The 12,699-nt window shown below is 43.0% G+C and overlaps 1 protein-coding gene across 2 annotated transcripts in view; it reads right to left on the bottom strand.

Annotated features, from left to right (window-relative positions):
- The window catches only part of IRF2 (interferon regulatory factor 2), a 59,252-nt gene that overhangs the window by 29,780 nt on the left and 16,773 nt on the right, over positions 1-12,699 (bottom strand). The window contains exon 1 of one of the 2 annotated variants that reach the window (XM_008491876.2): positions 11,951-12,200. The exons of the other annotated variant lie outside the window; for it this stretch is intronic. The gene's annotated coding sequence lies outside the window, so the exon portion shown is untranslated. Of the gene's footprint in view, positions 1-11,950; positions 12,201-12,699 lie in introns of those variants that run through there. 2 annotated transcript variants of the gene reach the window in all.

The following is a 12,699-nucleotide window of genomic DNA, read 5'->3' as shown; positions in this document are numbered from 1 at the left end:
TCATAACCCAAAATTATTCAAATCCCTATCCTTTTTTGGAACCAAGAGCAGAACACTTAATTAAAATAGAATTACTAAACAAGGAAAAGTGGGAACTGCTGTTCTCACAAGGTACAAGGGTTAAGGGTTGACAATAAAATCCTGAAGCTCTTGGTATTCAAAATGAATACAAAGCAAGAAAACACATACAAACTGAGAAGATACTTTCTAGCTGCATGGACAGTTTGACACCAAAACCTTCCCTCCTTGGTGTTCTAATTTAATGTAAAGGTGTCTCTTTGTTCCCTAAGGATAATTCATCAGTGACACCCTGTTGAACGGGGAGGGATGGGATGAACATCACAATTCTGCTGGTGGGTTTTCTTATCACTAAGCACCTCTTGCCTTGTGCTCTCTTAAAACCCCTGGTCAACTGCTCCACAGCCCCACCTTCTGTGTTGGATATACTCCTGATCCACACTGTAGCAATGCCACTTTGGTGGCAGCAGCAAAGACATTGTGAGTATGCTATATCCTTTCTGTCCACCACCAAGAAAAATAATTCACTGTGGGCAGGAAAGGTGGTGTCTTATTTGCTCAGGTGCCTGCAGGAAGGAGGACCATCAAGACAGGCCAGAAAATCAAGAACTGGAGAACAGGAAGGGTGTGAGGGCACTGGTCCTGGGCAGACCGGTGTGAGGTACTACTCACCATTAGGAAAAATCTATACAGGCAACCAACAAGCAGTACTTCACCTACTTGCCTAGGCTCCCAAACCAATGTGGCACAGCTACAACAGGACCATGGCTGGTAAGGGGGAAGCTCTGTGGAGTGATGAAAATACCTGGGAACATGGACTGTTGTGTGACAGATTCAAACTAGCAGCAGCCACCCAGCTTCCCCAGCCCCAGCCTGGTAGGGGTCTGGTTGTGTCCACCTTGCACTGCAAGGTGGCACAAGGTAGATGGAGGAGGAGGGGAGGATTGAGCATGCCCTCCTCTCATGCTGCTGTACCCAAGAAAGATGTGCAAAGGTAAAAGAAAGAAAAGCCCTTGCATCCTCAAGGGACAGAGGGCAAAAAACACACCAATGAGCCCAACATTCCCTGTAAAATAAAATCTTAAAACTTTACAAAACAAAGGCAGCAAATACCTCAAACGTGTATTGAAATCCTCATTACAGACCGTATGATAAACATGCCCAGGAAAACATACAATGGGAACTCATTCTGTATATACAGTGTGTTTCATCAGTCCTACAGCACTTCTGTTCCACCCAAAGGGTGTTAACATGCCCTGGCTGGGATTCAGACATTACACATCAAAACAGACTCTTTCCTTTGGTTTCCATGTAAAGCTTATTCTCCCTCAGCAGCAAACACGTGAGTCGTTATTTTGCAGTGATCTCAGGCATCATTAAAGGCAACCCTCAGATTTTCAGACTAGGTGAGCACTGAAGAAAAGCCATCTTAAATTAACACAACAGAACCAAAAGGCTGGCTTTTGCTTCTGGACTTAGCCACTAAGGAAACAAAACTTCTGACTCTCAATACTGACTATAGTTTCCCTTGCATTGGCTCCTGGGTTGAACATTATCATGACACTTAACAACAACACTATGTGTGTGGCTCAGCCCATTCACTTCTCTGGCACCCCAGTGACTTACATGGAACTTGGCCCAGGCTTCTAATGAAGAGATTGTTAACAATCATCTACGAGTATCCTTGCCACGACAACCATCTGCATCCAAGTCTGGTGACAATACAAAATGACTGCTTTGCTTGAGCTCTAAAGGAATATTTGTTCTCCTGGGTTTTTTGTGTGTGTTTCTCAAGTCCTGCTTGGATCAAGGATGCAGATGCCAGATTAAAGTGGCATCAGAAATCCTGTGCAGGTGACAGTCCACAGTATGGGATTAAAGAAAACTCTGCCATCTACTCCAGGAGTCTGAAAAGCAGTCAGTACTTTTACCTGACTATTTCCTTCTTAAACTTTGTGTTACATGTGATGATTGATCAAGATCTGTCTTCAATATATGGGATGTCTAACTATTTTCCCCCCAAAAAGCTGCCCAGAAGAAAGATGGTGACTTTTCAGCAGCAGAGCTGTACTTCACTCAGACAAGTCTGGAAAGAGCTTGTTTACAGCAAGAAAACTGCTGGCACGGTTGTCAGGGAATAGCTAATTCCCTGTGCTGGGGAGCAGTTATCCCCCAATAAGTCAGTTTTATACCAGAATTAAAGGCTCACAAACAAATCCATCCCAGAGTATTCACACAAAATAGCTGCTGCTTAGCTGTGCCAGCTGGTACCCACAGAAGTGAACCCTTTGTGTGTTCTTTAAAGTTGCCAAGAGAACTCAACATTTGACACCTAATTCATAAAGAATTTTCCAGCCTGGTGAAAACTGGAAGGATATTAAGGCTCAAACAGTCACCAGGAACACTTATCATACTGATGCAACTCAGCAACATTTTTTAAAGTCTCTCTATGGCTCTGTTAGAGCAACACACTTTTACATGCTCTATGACAAGGCTTACAGGAGACATCCCTAAACTTTTAACAACCACAACATTTCCTACATGCGTCCTTCTTAGTGGTGGAAAATCACAAATACAAGAACACTTCTTAAGTTGTAAAGCTTTTTGAAGCCTGGGCAGACTTCATCTCTGTGTCCTGCCTATCATTCTTCTTAGGTACAAGGTCAGTGTTTTGTGAGTTGCTATATATATAAGAAAAGCAGCCATTGTAAAACAAATCTTTAATCACAGTGTTCCCACATTAGTGTCTCATGAGGCTCAGGCAGGATTGCAGAGAAGACCATGACATTTTAGAGGCACTCAGAGAGGCAGAAAAATTACTCCAGAGAGCTAACACTCAGAAATGCATTCAAGGAAGAATTTTCACATTCACTGGCCATGACCTGCACCTGATGTAATCCACCTTGCTGGGACTGGGCTTGTTTCTCACAGCTACCTTTGTTTGTATAACATACTGTTCTGCAACACACAGCAAAAACTATTTGCACACTACACTAAAGTGTGATTTAATATTTGCTTAAAGCTTTCATTTTATTGTCTGGGCAAGGGCAGTTTCTGCCACTGAAGTTAATAGCTAACCCACACCTACACTTTTGCTACCCAAATTTCTGATCACTAGTGCAGCACCCGGAACTGAGAGCAAAAGACATAAACTACCTCTGCCTAACCTCACAGCAAGCACAAAGCCAGCCCTTTCAAGAAAGCAGTTCCTCCTTTACTTGCAAGAGAGGTATTAAAGAAAAGTACTTTCTACTAAATAAATGAAAAAAAAACCCAAACCAAACCTCTTCCGCTTACTTAGATGACTGCTTTACAGAGAGATCACAGCGGGCACAGACATGGGGGCTGGGATCTTCTGAATCATCCACACTGTGAGCTGGAAACATGTCTGTCACATGCACTTATTTACAGCTACAAAAATAGCACCATGAAAGAAGCAGATGTGTGGAGCACAAAAATTAAATTGAATTAGTTACTACAGAGATATTGCTTAATACTGAAGAATTTAACAGAGAAATGCCTTTTTTTTTTTTTTGTGCATACACTTTGAATGCTTTTCCTAAGTATTAAATGCTTGAATGCTGATGCTTATTGAAACGATATGATGTAATTCTCCTTTTTATAAAAATACAACTCTTTGCTACAGAACAAATAGGAACTTCTTAACTCATTTTCGTGTTGAGATTTGAATAGTTAATCAGACTGGTTACAAAAAATAAGTGCTCCAAATTTAAAGTTTTTGTGTTGACCACAGAGCAACAGCAATGAGACAGCCTCAAATTCTGATGTGTAGTAGTTATTTCTGTCTTGGTAGCTTCCTGAAACACTACTTAACTAGAGTAAGACCACTGAACTTATCTTCATTTCTCATCTAAGCCATATAAATATTATTAAACTAAACAAAGCTAGTCTTCATCAACTTCCCTCATCAACCTCAAATCTCCAAAACAGTCTCGGCATCCAAAGAATTTAGTTCTGATATGCTCAAATGCCATGTTTGCAAAGGGTTGAGAATTTGACCTCTGAAAATAAAGTCTTTCACCCTAGTAAAGCTTCAGCAGAGCAATGATTGTCCAAGCTTTTCCTCAACACCAAACCAACATCTTGGTCAATGTAGCCCAGGGGCCTATGTCCCTATGTGTGAGGATATTCATTTGAGATTCCACAGCTCTCCAGTGTTTGGTTGTCTTTTAACTAAAGCATCAGCTAGTTCTCAAAGTCAAAAAGGACCTTCTAGCTGCTGATCGATCTGTGGAAATTGAGAGACAACATTCAGAGTAATTGCATGTCATCAGCAAAGCTGACACTGCATAACACCTTCATGTTACTGTTGAACTGACCCAGATCTAAATGGATGACATAAAAGGTGGGGCAGCAAAAAAAAAAAAAAAAGGCCACCACATATTTTATACCTGATCCTCTTACCAATGCACAGCTCATTCACACTTGAATAAATTTCAAGTGTGCCAACCAACTGAATGACTCGATTTCATCATAATGGATGTCATCAACTCCACTGTACTTTCTGTACACATCTGCCACAGAATTTCAAAATGTTACTTCTGTGACTGAAGATGCTGCTTCCTGTACTGGAGGCCACCACCCAGATCACTGTGTGAGAAAAATGGTACCTGGATAAACCAGGGAAAGCAGCTCCTACTCCTGACTATGTAATCTGCTAAAGGAGTACCGTCATTCATAAGTCAAATTTACCAGCAGATGAAATAAATAATAAAATTGAAATTATTTCTCAAGTTCAGCACTCATGCTTCTTTGCTCTGTGTTTATTCTTTCATTTTTGCCAACTGGGAAATGAAAAGCCATGGAGTTAGTTTCACTTTTGTTTATATCTGGTTTCAATTTTATCCTCAAGTTTTGCTTTCATCTTTTTGATGTAATACTGTTGGGATTCCAGATCCTGCAGGAATGCTTTCAGTAAGTTAAATACATTAGTCTCCTATACTACCTTTTTTCCTACTGTGGAATTACTTTTATTTTAGATAAACTTCATAAGATGCTGTCCCAATTTTGGAATGTGTTTGAGGGTTGGGGGTGTTTTTCATTTGACAAATTTGTACGACACATCCAATTAAATTCAGTAGCTTAGCATTTTCCACTGGATTCATATCTCAGCTGCAAATGAAGCACGTTTACATGATTCAATGGAATGCCTTAAAAGAGCAGCCAGTTCATCAAATGCACAAAAGCCCATATGACGTACCAAATGTATTTATATATAGGCATGAAATGCACACAAAGACCTAAGCTTGCTGCTATATTAAAGAATTAATGGATTCTTTTGCTTAAATAAAGCTGTAACAGGCTTGCCTGTAATGCTATCAAAAATTGCCCAATACCAGTAAGAATATTACCATAGGCTTTGTCTTCTGTGCACTTATCAAGCCTATCAAGTCACATATCCCTCCATGCACATCAAAAAGCAGAACTTAACCCCACTTGCATGCTTTCTTGAAATAAACCATAAAAAATGCTTCCTTCTTTTGTGCTGTATCTATGTTAAGCATGTCTTTAAACTAAAATGTAATGAACATCATTTTACAGCAAAAGAGAAATTACTACACCACATCCACTGCCAGTTCAAACTAAAGGCCAAGTATAAATACTTTTGCTTTTGCCTCAGCTTAACTCCACTGCTAACACCAAGTATGCTGAAGTCTACAAACCAAGCCTGTAAATGTTAGCTGAAAAACAATCAAACCATAACCTGCTCTATTCTTTAAGGTGTAAGGACACGGAAATTACTACTTCTGAGATCATCTTGAAAGTCAGCAACCCACATAGCAAAAACTGAATATCAAAATACTTTAGAAGTTAAGAGTTCTGTACCTTGGGTGAAACAACATGCTATGTGCAGGTGGGTTTGCTCCTGGATGCCTGTGTTCCAGCTCCACAAGTTAAAAGGTCTGCCTTGTACTAAAAACTGATACACATTTGCTGCAATCTGTCCTCAAGCAAACAAAGGAGTTAGAGGATTTCCAGTACACACAAAGCTGGGTGTGCTCTTATTACAATTTAGGAAACCAAACATTATTTTATTCCTTGCTACTTTTTTCTTCCTAGCTCATTCAAAAAAAGGAGTAATTTTTCATCAACTTCCAAGAAACTGAAAACAAATTCAGCACTAGCTGGAAGACCAAGTTTTATAACTGTTTCACAGTCTATCAGTTAGAAATGCGTGCTGCACAATGTATTAATTATACTACATACAAACCCTCTAATTTTATCTTTATATATATGCAGATAACTATGTATGCACATATATATTTATATGAAGATATTTAACTCTGAACTGTTAACATGCCTTCCCCTTCACTAACTGTTAGTAACTGTTAATTGCTGATTCCAAGTTTTCTTATTTGTTATTTTAATCTTAAAACAAGAGTTCACACACAGCCAATGCAAGGAAGAAGCTTCATACAGTTCCAACAAAAATTGCGAAAAAAAACAGAAGGGAGAAATTGTTTAATTAGACAGACTTATTTTTTCCATAACGTTATTCAATGTAACCAGAATCTTTCTGGCTTGCTGATCTTTTGTTTTGCTTTTACGCTTGTGATCTCAAAGGACAAACCAGGAAATGTTTTACATTAATCACAGTTTATAGCACCATAAGCTCTAATAAAACTTCTGTAAACACTAATTTATTCTTTATGCCTTCAATATCACATTGTATGTCTTTGAAGAATCAAGTTTCAAAAGCACAATCTTCACAAATGAGTCACAGAGATAAGTACCATGTGACCAGTATTACCTATTTACCTACAACTGGACCATGACTTTCAATATAAGATCCACAAAATACAAGTTGAGGCTCTAATTCTGCAAATATCATAGGAATTTTGTTGGGGTGCCACTCTTATGCAACTTAACCTGACTGTAACTTGCATGAGGTTAACAAACTCAGCGCTAACAAGCACAGATTTAAAGATTTAAAAGGATTATTATAGAAAAAAAAATTCCTAGAAGTTTTGTAAGATACATAACGAAGGGTAATACATGATTTTGCTTCTCTATGTTATCTGCAAATGGACCATAGCTTATGTTTCTAAGCCAAAAAGGTTTCTATTTGCAGTTTTCAGCAATAATTCTTGATCAGCATGTGCAGTAATTCTTTGGAGGCAGCCAGTGCCCAAAATTTGATACTGAATTGCTCTGACTGCTAAGTTGCACAGCAAGATTCTCTCCCACAGACAACTAACCACATGAACCCACGCAAACTCCCGGAATACACACCATGGCCATGAGCACCACAGTTCAGTCCTGCAGGACAATGCCTCCTGTTGTTTTGAAGCTGCCTCCCAGTTGTTTCACTGGACCACATTTATCTTCACTATTACCTGTTCACTTTCTTCATTACACTAAAGACTTCAACAACATTCCCACAGCCTCTTCAGTTACTTCTTTCTGAGCTACTTACTCTTTCACAAAAGCTCTTTCATACCCTTGATTGTCTTAAATACCCATCTCTGTAGCTCTTTAACTTTCAGTACATCCTTTTTGGGATACAGGAACAAAAACTGTTAACACTATTGAGGAGAGGGGATCAACATCAATTGACAATGGCATGACTTTTACTCCTTCCTAGTAATTCTTAACCTGCTCTCTCCTTTTTTAGCCACTTCTGGGCACAGAGGTTTGTTTTTTTTATTCACAGGATTATCTGTGTTGTATTATCTTTTCCTGAGTAAAAAGTCAGTTCAAGCATCATTCTTATGTACTGAAAGTCATGATTACATTCCTTTCCATGAGCATTACACTTCTATTGGTCTGTACTGAATTTCACTGGCAAATTTGCATCTGGACTTTCAATATGAGATCCTTCTGCAGCCTTTACAGTTCAGACTTTGGGATTTTCATGCTCCCAATAAGTAACTACAACCAGAAAACTTGTCAAACCACCACCTATTCCTTCCTCCCTCCCTTGAATGGCGTAGACCACACAACTCCAAGCAATCTGATTCTACTTTGAAGTTTGCCTTGCTTTAAGGACTGTAACAACCAAACCTCAACAGCAGCTCAGCAATGTTTTTGGAGGATTCCAGAAGACCCATGATGTACCCACTTCTACTCAACAAAAGTCAAGCCAGTCTTTGTCTATTATGTTTATACCTGTGTTCACTAATCCCATTCAACAATAATCCCTGGCACACAAACAAATAAACAAAAATTACAGCCCTCAAGATCTCAATGTCACTAGAAACTTTGAAAAACTGACAGCTCATCTGTCACGTACCATTCCTGAGGCCTATGCAACAAATTATACACAACATGCGATCTATCAGCAATTTCATATTTTAAGTTGCTTCAACACTCTTCAGCAAGTATCACCTCCTGCCATCTACTTCATCTTAATGTTTCATTCTGATACACTCTCTTACAGACACTTCAATCTGGGAGAAATCCTCTCTTCTTAAAAAAAGAAAAAGTCTCCTGCAAGGGAATTTCATTAAACTACTCCTGAGCTGAGCAAGGATGAAAGATTTGTTTCACTCTTCTGCTATGTCTTTATCTTCCTTGGGCACTCCTTCTAAACATGGATCACTTATCAACAGGCTTCCTGCTTTTGACGCATTTCAAAGAGGATTTACTAATTGTTTTCATGTCTTTAGCAACTTGTTCCATTACTCTATTTAGCCTACCTTATTGTGTTTAACACACATTTTATGTTCTTTTCCACCTTTTCCATTTGGAGAAAAAGCTTTAACTTTTGAAATATGTCTTCATACCAAGCTCCTTTATTTTGCTTGTCAGGCTGCTCAGTTTTTCTGGTATTTCTGACAGAGGCCATGCAAGTTGCTCTGAGCCTTTACTATACTATTTTTTAAAAAGTACATGCCACCTGCAAGTATTTTACACTTTTGGCTGCCTCTCACCATTTTATTATTTTTTTACTGGCTTTATAAAGATTTACTTTGGAAAATTAAACACTGCCAAAACAGCCCTTGGTTTTACTGCTCCTGAAATAACACTGAGTCTAAGTACATTATGATCACTGTCACATCATAGCTGGCTGGCATTTTTAACATAAAACTCCAAATTTAATTCTTGTGGGCCAGGACCTTGTTCAGAGTTGTTACCCACAGAGTACCCTAAAAAGCTACACCCAGGAAGTAGGGTTTTTTGGCACCTAAAAAGTCAATACCTGGGCAAATTTCATGTAGGAGCATGACATAATCTACAGGGGGGCAATTAAAGCTTGATCATTATCATCATATTTCATAATTTTGTAGCTTCTCTGTTCTCCCTTAATATAGGACAGTTGTCAACATCTAGGTTGAGTAGGCAGCCATAACTCTTATCTCTGCTCTTCCCATACAGGCCTAGAACATGAATTCATGAGATTCTGTGTTACTTCCCAAAACACTTCCTTTTTAACAAAGAGTATCCAGCTTCATGCACATGCAAACTATTCCATGCTCTCTGTGCCACCTGTAACCTGTCTCTACAATATCTGAGCTTCCATAAAGTTTCCAGTACTCCAAGTACTATACCATGGAGATGGTTAGTATAAGTTTTAATACCACTATTCTAGTGTAGACCCTTTCTATTCCATAAATATTCCAATTTCCTCTTGAATCTTGATTCTTCTTTTTCAGCATCATTTTCTTAACTGTGCATTAGGACTCTTAACTCCACCTGGTCCCACATATCAAAGACTTCTACAGTGGAGGCTGGGGTCTTTCACTCCTCTTCCTAGCAGCCTGTATCTTACTTCTCGTAACTCCTATCTACCCCTTTGCACACAATGTGGCCTGTGATGAACAGCTCTTCTTGAGAGACTGACTTGATGTCTTCTGAAATCAGTCACTACTGTAGTCAGCAAGTTAACTAGTGGCACCACAAAGACAAGTGACAAATATAATGGCTGACCACCCTTAACTACCCCTGCTGACCAGCTGGGACCCCCAGCCTCAGAGGGATAATACTGGGTCAGCAGACTGACACTTCACCGTGCTTGCACCCAGAAGAACTGCAGTGTAGCTCATGACCACAGTACATCAGTATCATGTCAAAGCAGTTGGTGTGTGCTCAGACCTTACACCATCTTTTACCAGGGAAAAGAAACCGCAGCACACAAGGGCTGGGATATTACCATGTGGGACCAGAGAAGGACACTGGTATCTCTGAAGGGGCTAATGGTATTGAAAATCTGTGACTCAGAGGGAAACCATCTGCCTCACAGACCAATCCTGCTACTTTTATAATTATGTCACCATTTCGGTATTAAGATGAATTTAAATGTTGCTGCTCCACTCAATGCTCTTTTTATGGTACTAATGCAGGCACTGGGCAAAGGTTATTATATGCAAACCTATTAAAACTTATATAACCACAAATTTAAACATGCCATATTTCATCTCCAGAAACTGAGGTTACCGTTTACAACCACCCCAATGATCAAGCGACTGCTGGCTGCAAGATCTTAGCACATTTTGTTGGACTATAAAATATAACCATACATTAACTAGGGACAAAGTTCTGCACTCTGAAATTCCTATATCTGAGCTCTGTGGCAAAATAAACGAAACTCAAACAGTCTGCTGTTTAGCTGCTCACACTAATCAAAATGGAAATGAAAGAGCCAAGGTCTCTGGGTACCTAGGCTTGAAGGATCCATTTCTCCAAGCACCTGCAACTTCGACCCCAGACACTGCCAGACGCTTGGAATTTGACCCTCTGTGCTACACACCAACAAATCCCCTGTTCATACATTTCCAGGCGCCCAGAGCTTGGCATGGATCAGGACAACGCTCTGCAAACCGCCACGCAAGGAGCCGCACCACGGCAGCACTGTCCGTACCCACAAGGGTTTATTCACGAAGAAAACAGGGCAGAGAGTGTGTTTCAAGGCTGTTACAAGTCCGAACGATGCACTTGCTAACGCTGGATTCATTCAGATCACACAGTCAGGGAAAAACAAAACAAAACAGAAATACTTGCTTTCTAGAGGTGTTTACTTTACGACAGGCACAAGGGCGGAAAAGCCTGCTGCACAGGACCGAGTTAACACCCCCGCCCATCAAGCGGCCTGCCCTGTCTGCAGAACTTCACAGGACTTCCTCCTTCCGCTGCTCCCACAGAGCCCACCCGCGGGCCCTAACGGCCCCTCAGGCCCCGCTCCGCCTCGGTCTCCTCAACCTCTGCGCCCTGCGCACCACCGCTGCCCGGCCCCCTGGCAGGGACAGGACCCCACCAGGCACCACGGGGGGGGGGGGAGGGTTCAGCCCGCTGAAGGAGGAGACGGAGAGAGGCGCGAAGGCCCCGCCCGCCCGCCGCTTGTGTAACGGACCCTCCGCGGGGCGGGGGAGGCGGGGAGGACGCGGAGGGGGGTGGGGCCTCAGAGGCCTCCGAGCCCCCGCCCCGCTCCGCGCCCGCCCCTCCCCCGCCCCGCGCGGCCCCAAGCACCCGCGGGGCAGCGCCCCCCCGTCTCCCCCTTCACAGTGCGACCCCCGCCCGCAGCCCCTGCAGCCACCGCCGCTCCCCGCCTTTCCGTACCGTAGCTACCGGCAACCACCAAGCCCGCAACAAGTGCGTGGGCCTCCCCCCCCGGCCCGTACCGCGCCCCGGCCCTCCAGATCCAACGCCCCCGCCTTTGTCTGAGTGCCGGAGCTCCCTACCCGGGAGGCAGCGGGTACCTGACCCCCTCTTCACCACCTCCGCCGCAACCCGCAGCCCTCTTCCCCCTCAGTATCCCCCCTCTCCCACCTCCTCACAAATTCCCCTTCCCAAATGCAACAGCAGAACCGGGCTCGGCCCCGGCCGCTGCAGCCCGACCTTTTGTTTTTAAAGCGATGAGCCCGAGAGCGCCGTCGCCCCGCATGCGAAGACAGCGGCAATGCGAACAATAATAATTAAAATTAAATAAATTTTGTGAATTTTTAAAAAGGGGGTTTTTTCCTCTTTAAATTACCTTTCCGGCCCGTTTTCCCGGCCCTTATATAATTCCTCAAGGTTACCGCCGTTGCCAGGGGACGCGAAATGGAAATGAAAACAGGCGCTGAATAATCGCGGGAGCAAAACTAAAAGTTAACTGCCTCCGCCCGGGCGGAGAAAGGTCCAGATCGAAAGCAAAACAAGGAGAGGAAGCGGCGAGGCCGCCGGCGCTTGGAAATCCCCCCGCCTCTCCGCCGGGCCGGGCCGGCCGCGCAGGCGGCGGGGGCAGGGCTGCGGCGGCGAGCGCGGAAGCGCGCTGAGCCCGTCATCGGCACGGCACGGCACGGCACGGCCTGCCCCCCCTTCCCTCCGCAACCCGATGAGCCCCGTTAGCCCCTGCCTTCCCGAACCCCCGCGCCCCTTCATCCCGGGGACCGGGCGTCGTTTCGATGGGGGAGGAGGTTGGTGCTAGGAGTGCTGCTATAGGGCCATCGGCTCCTCCAGCATAGAGTCTCAGGATGGTTTGGGTTGGGAGGGACCCTAGGACCATTTACTTCCAACCCCCCTGCATGGGCAAGGATGCTGCCCACTAGATCAGGTTGCTCAACCACATCCAGTCTGGCCTTGAACACTTCCAGGGAGAGGGTATCCACACGTCCCTGGGCAAACTGTTCCACTGTCTCGTTGCCCTCAGATTAAAGATTTTCTTCCTAATATCTAATCTAAACTACCCCTCTCATCCTACCACTGCATGAACTCGTAAAAAGTCCCTCCCCAGCTTTCCTC

This window comes from Calypte anna, chromosome 4A, assembly GCF_003957555.1.
Source record: "Calypte anna isolate BGI_N300 chromosome 4A, bCalAnn1_v1.p, whole genome shotgun sequence".
Taxonomy (NCBI): domain Eukaryota; kingdom Metazoa; phylum Chordata; class Aves; order Apodiformes; family Trochilidae; genus Calypte; species Calypte anna.
This window is presented reverse-complemented; position numbering and strand designations above follow the sequence as displayed.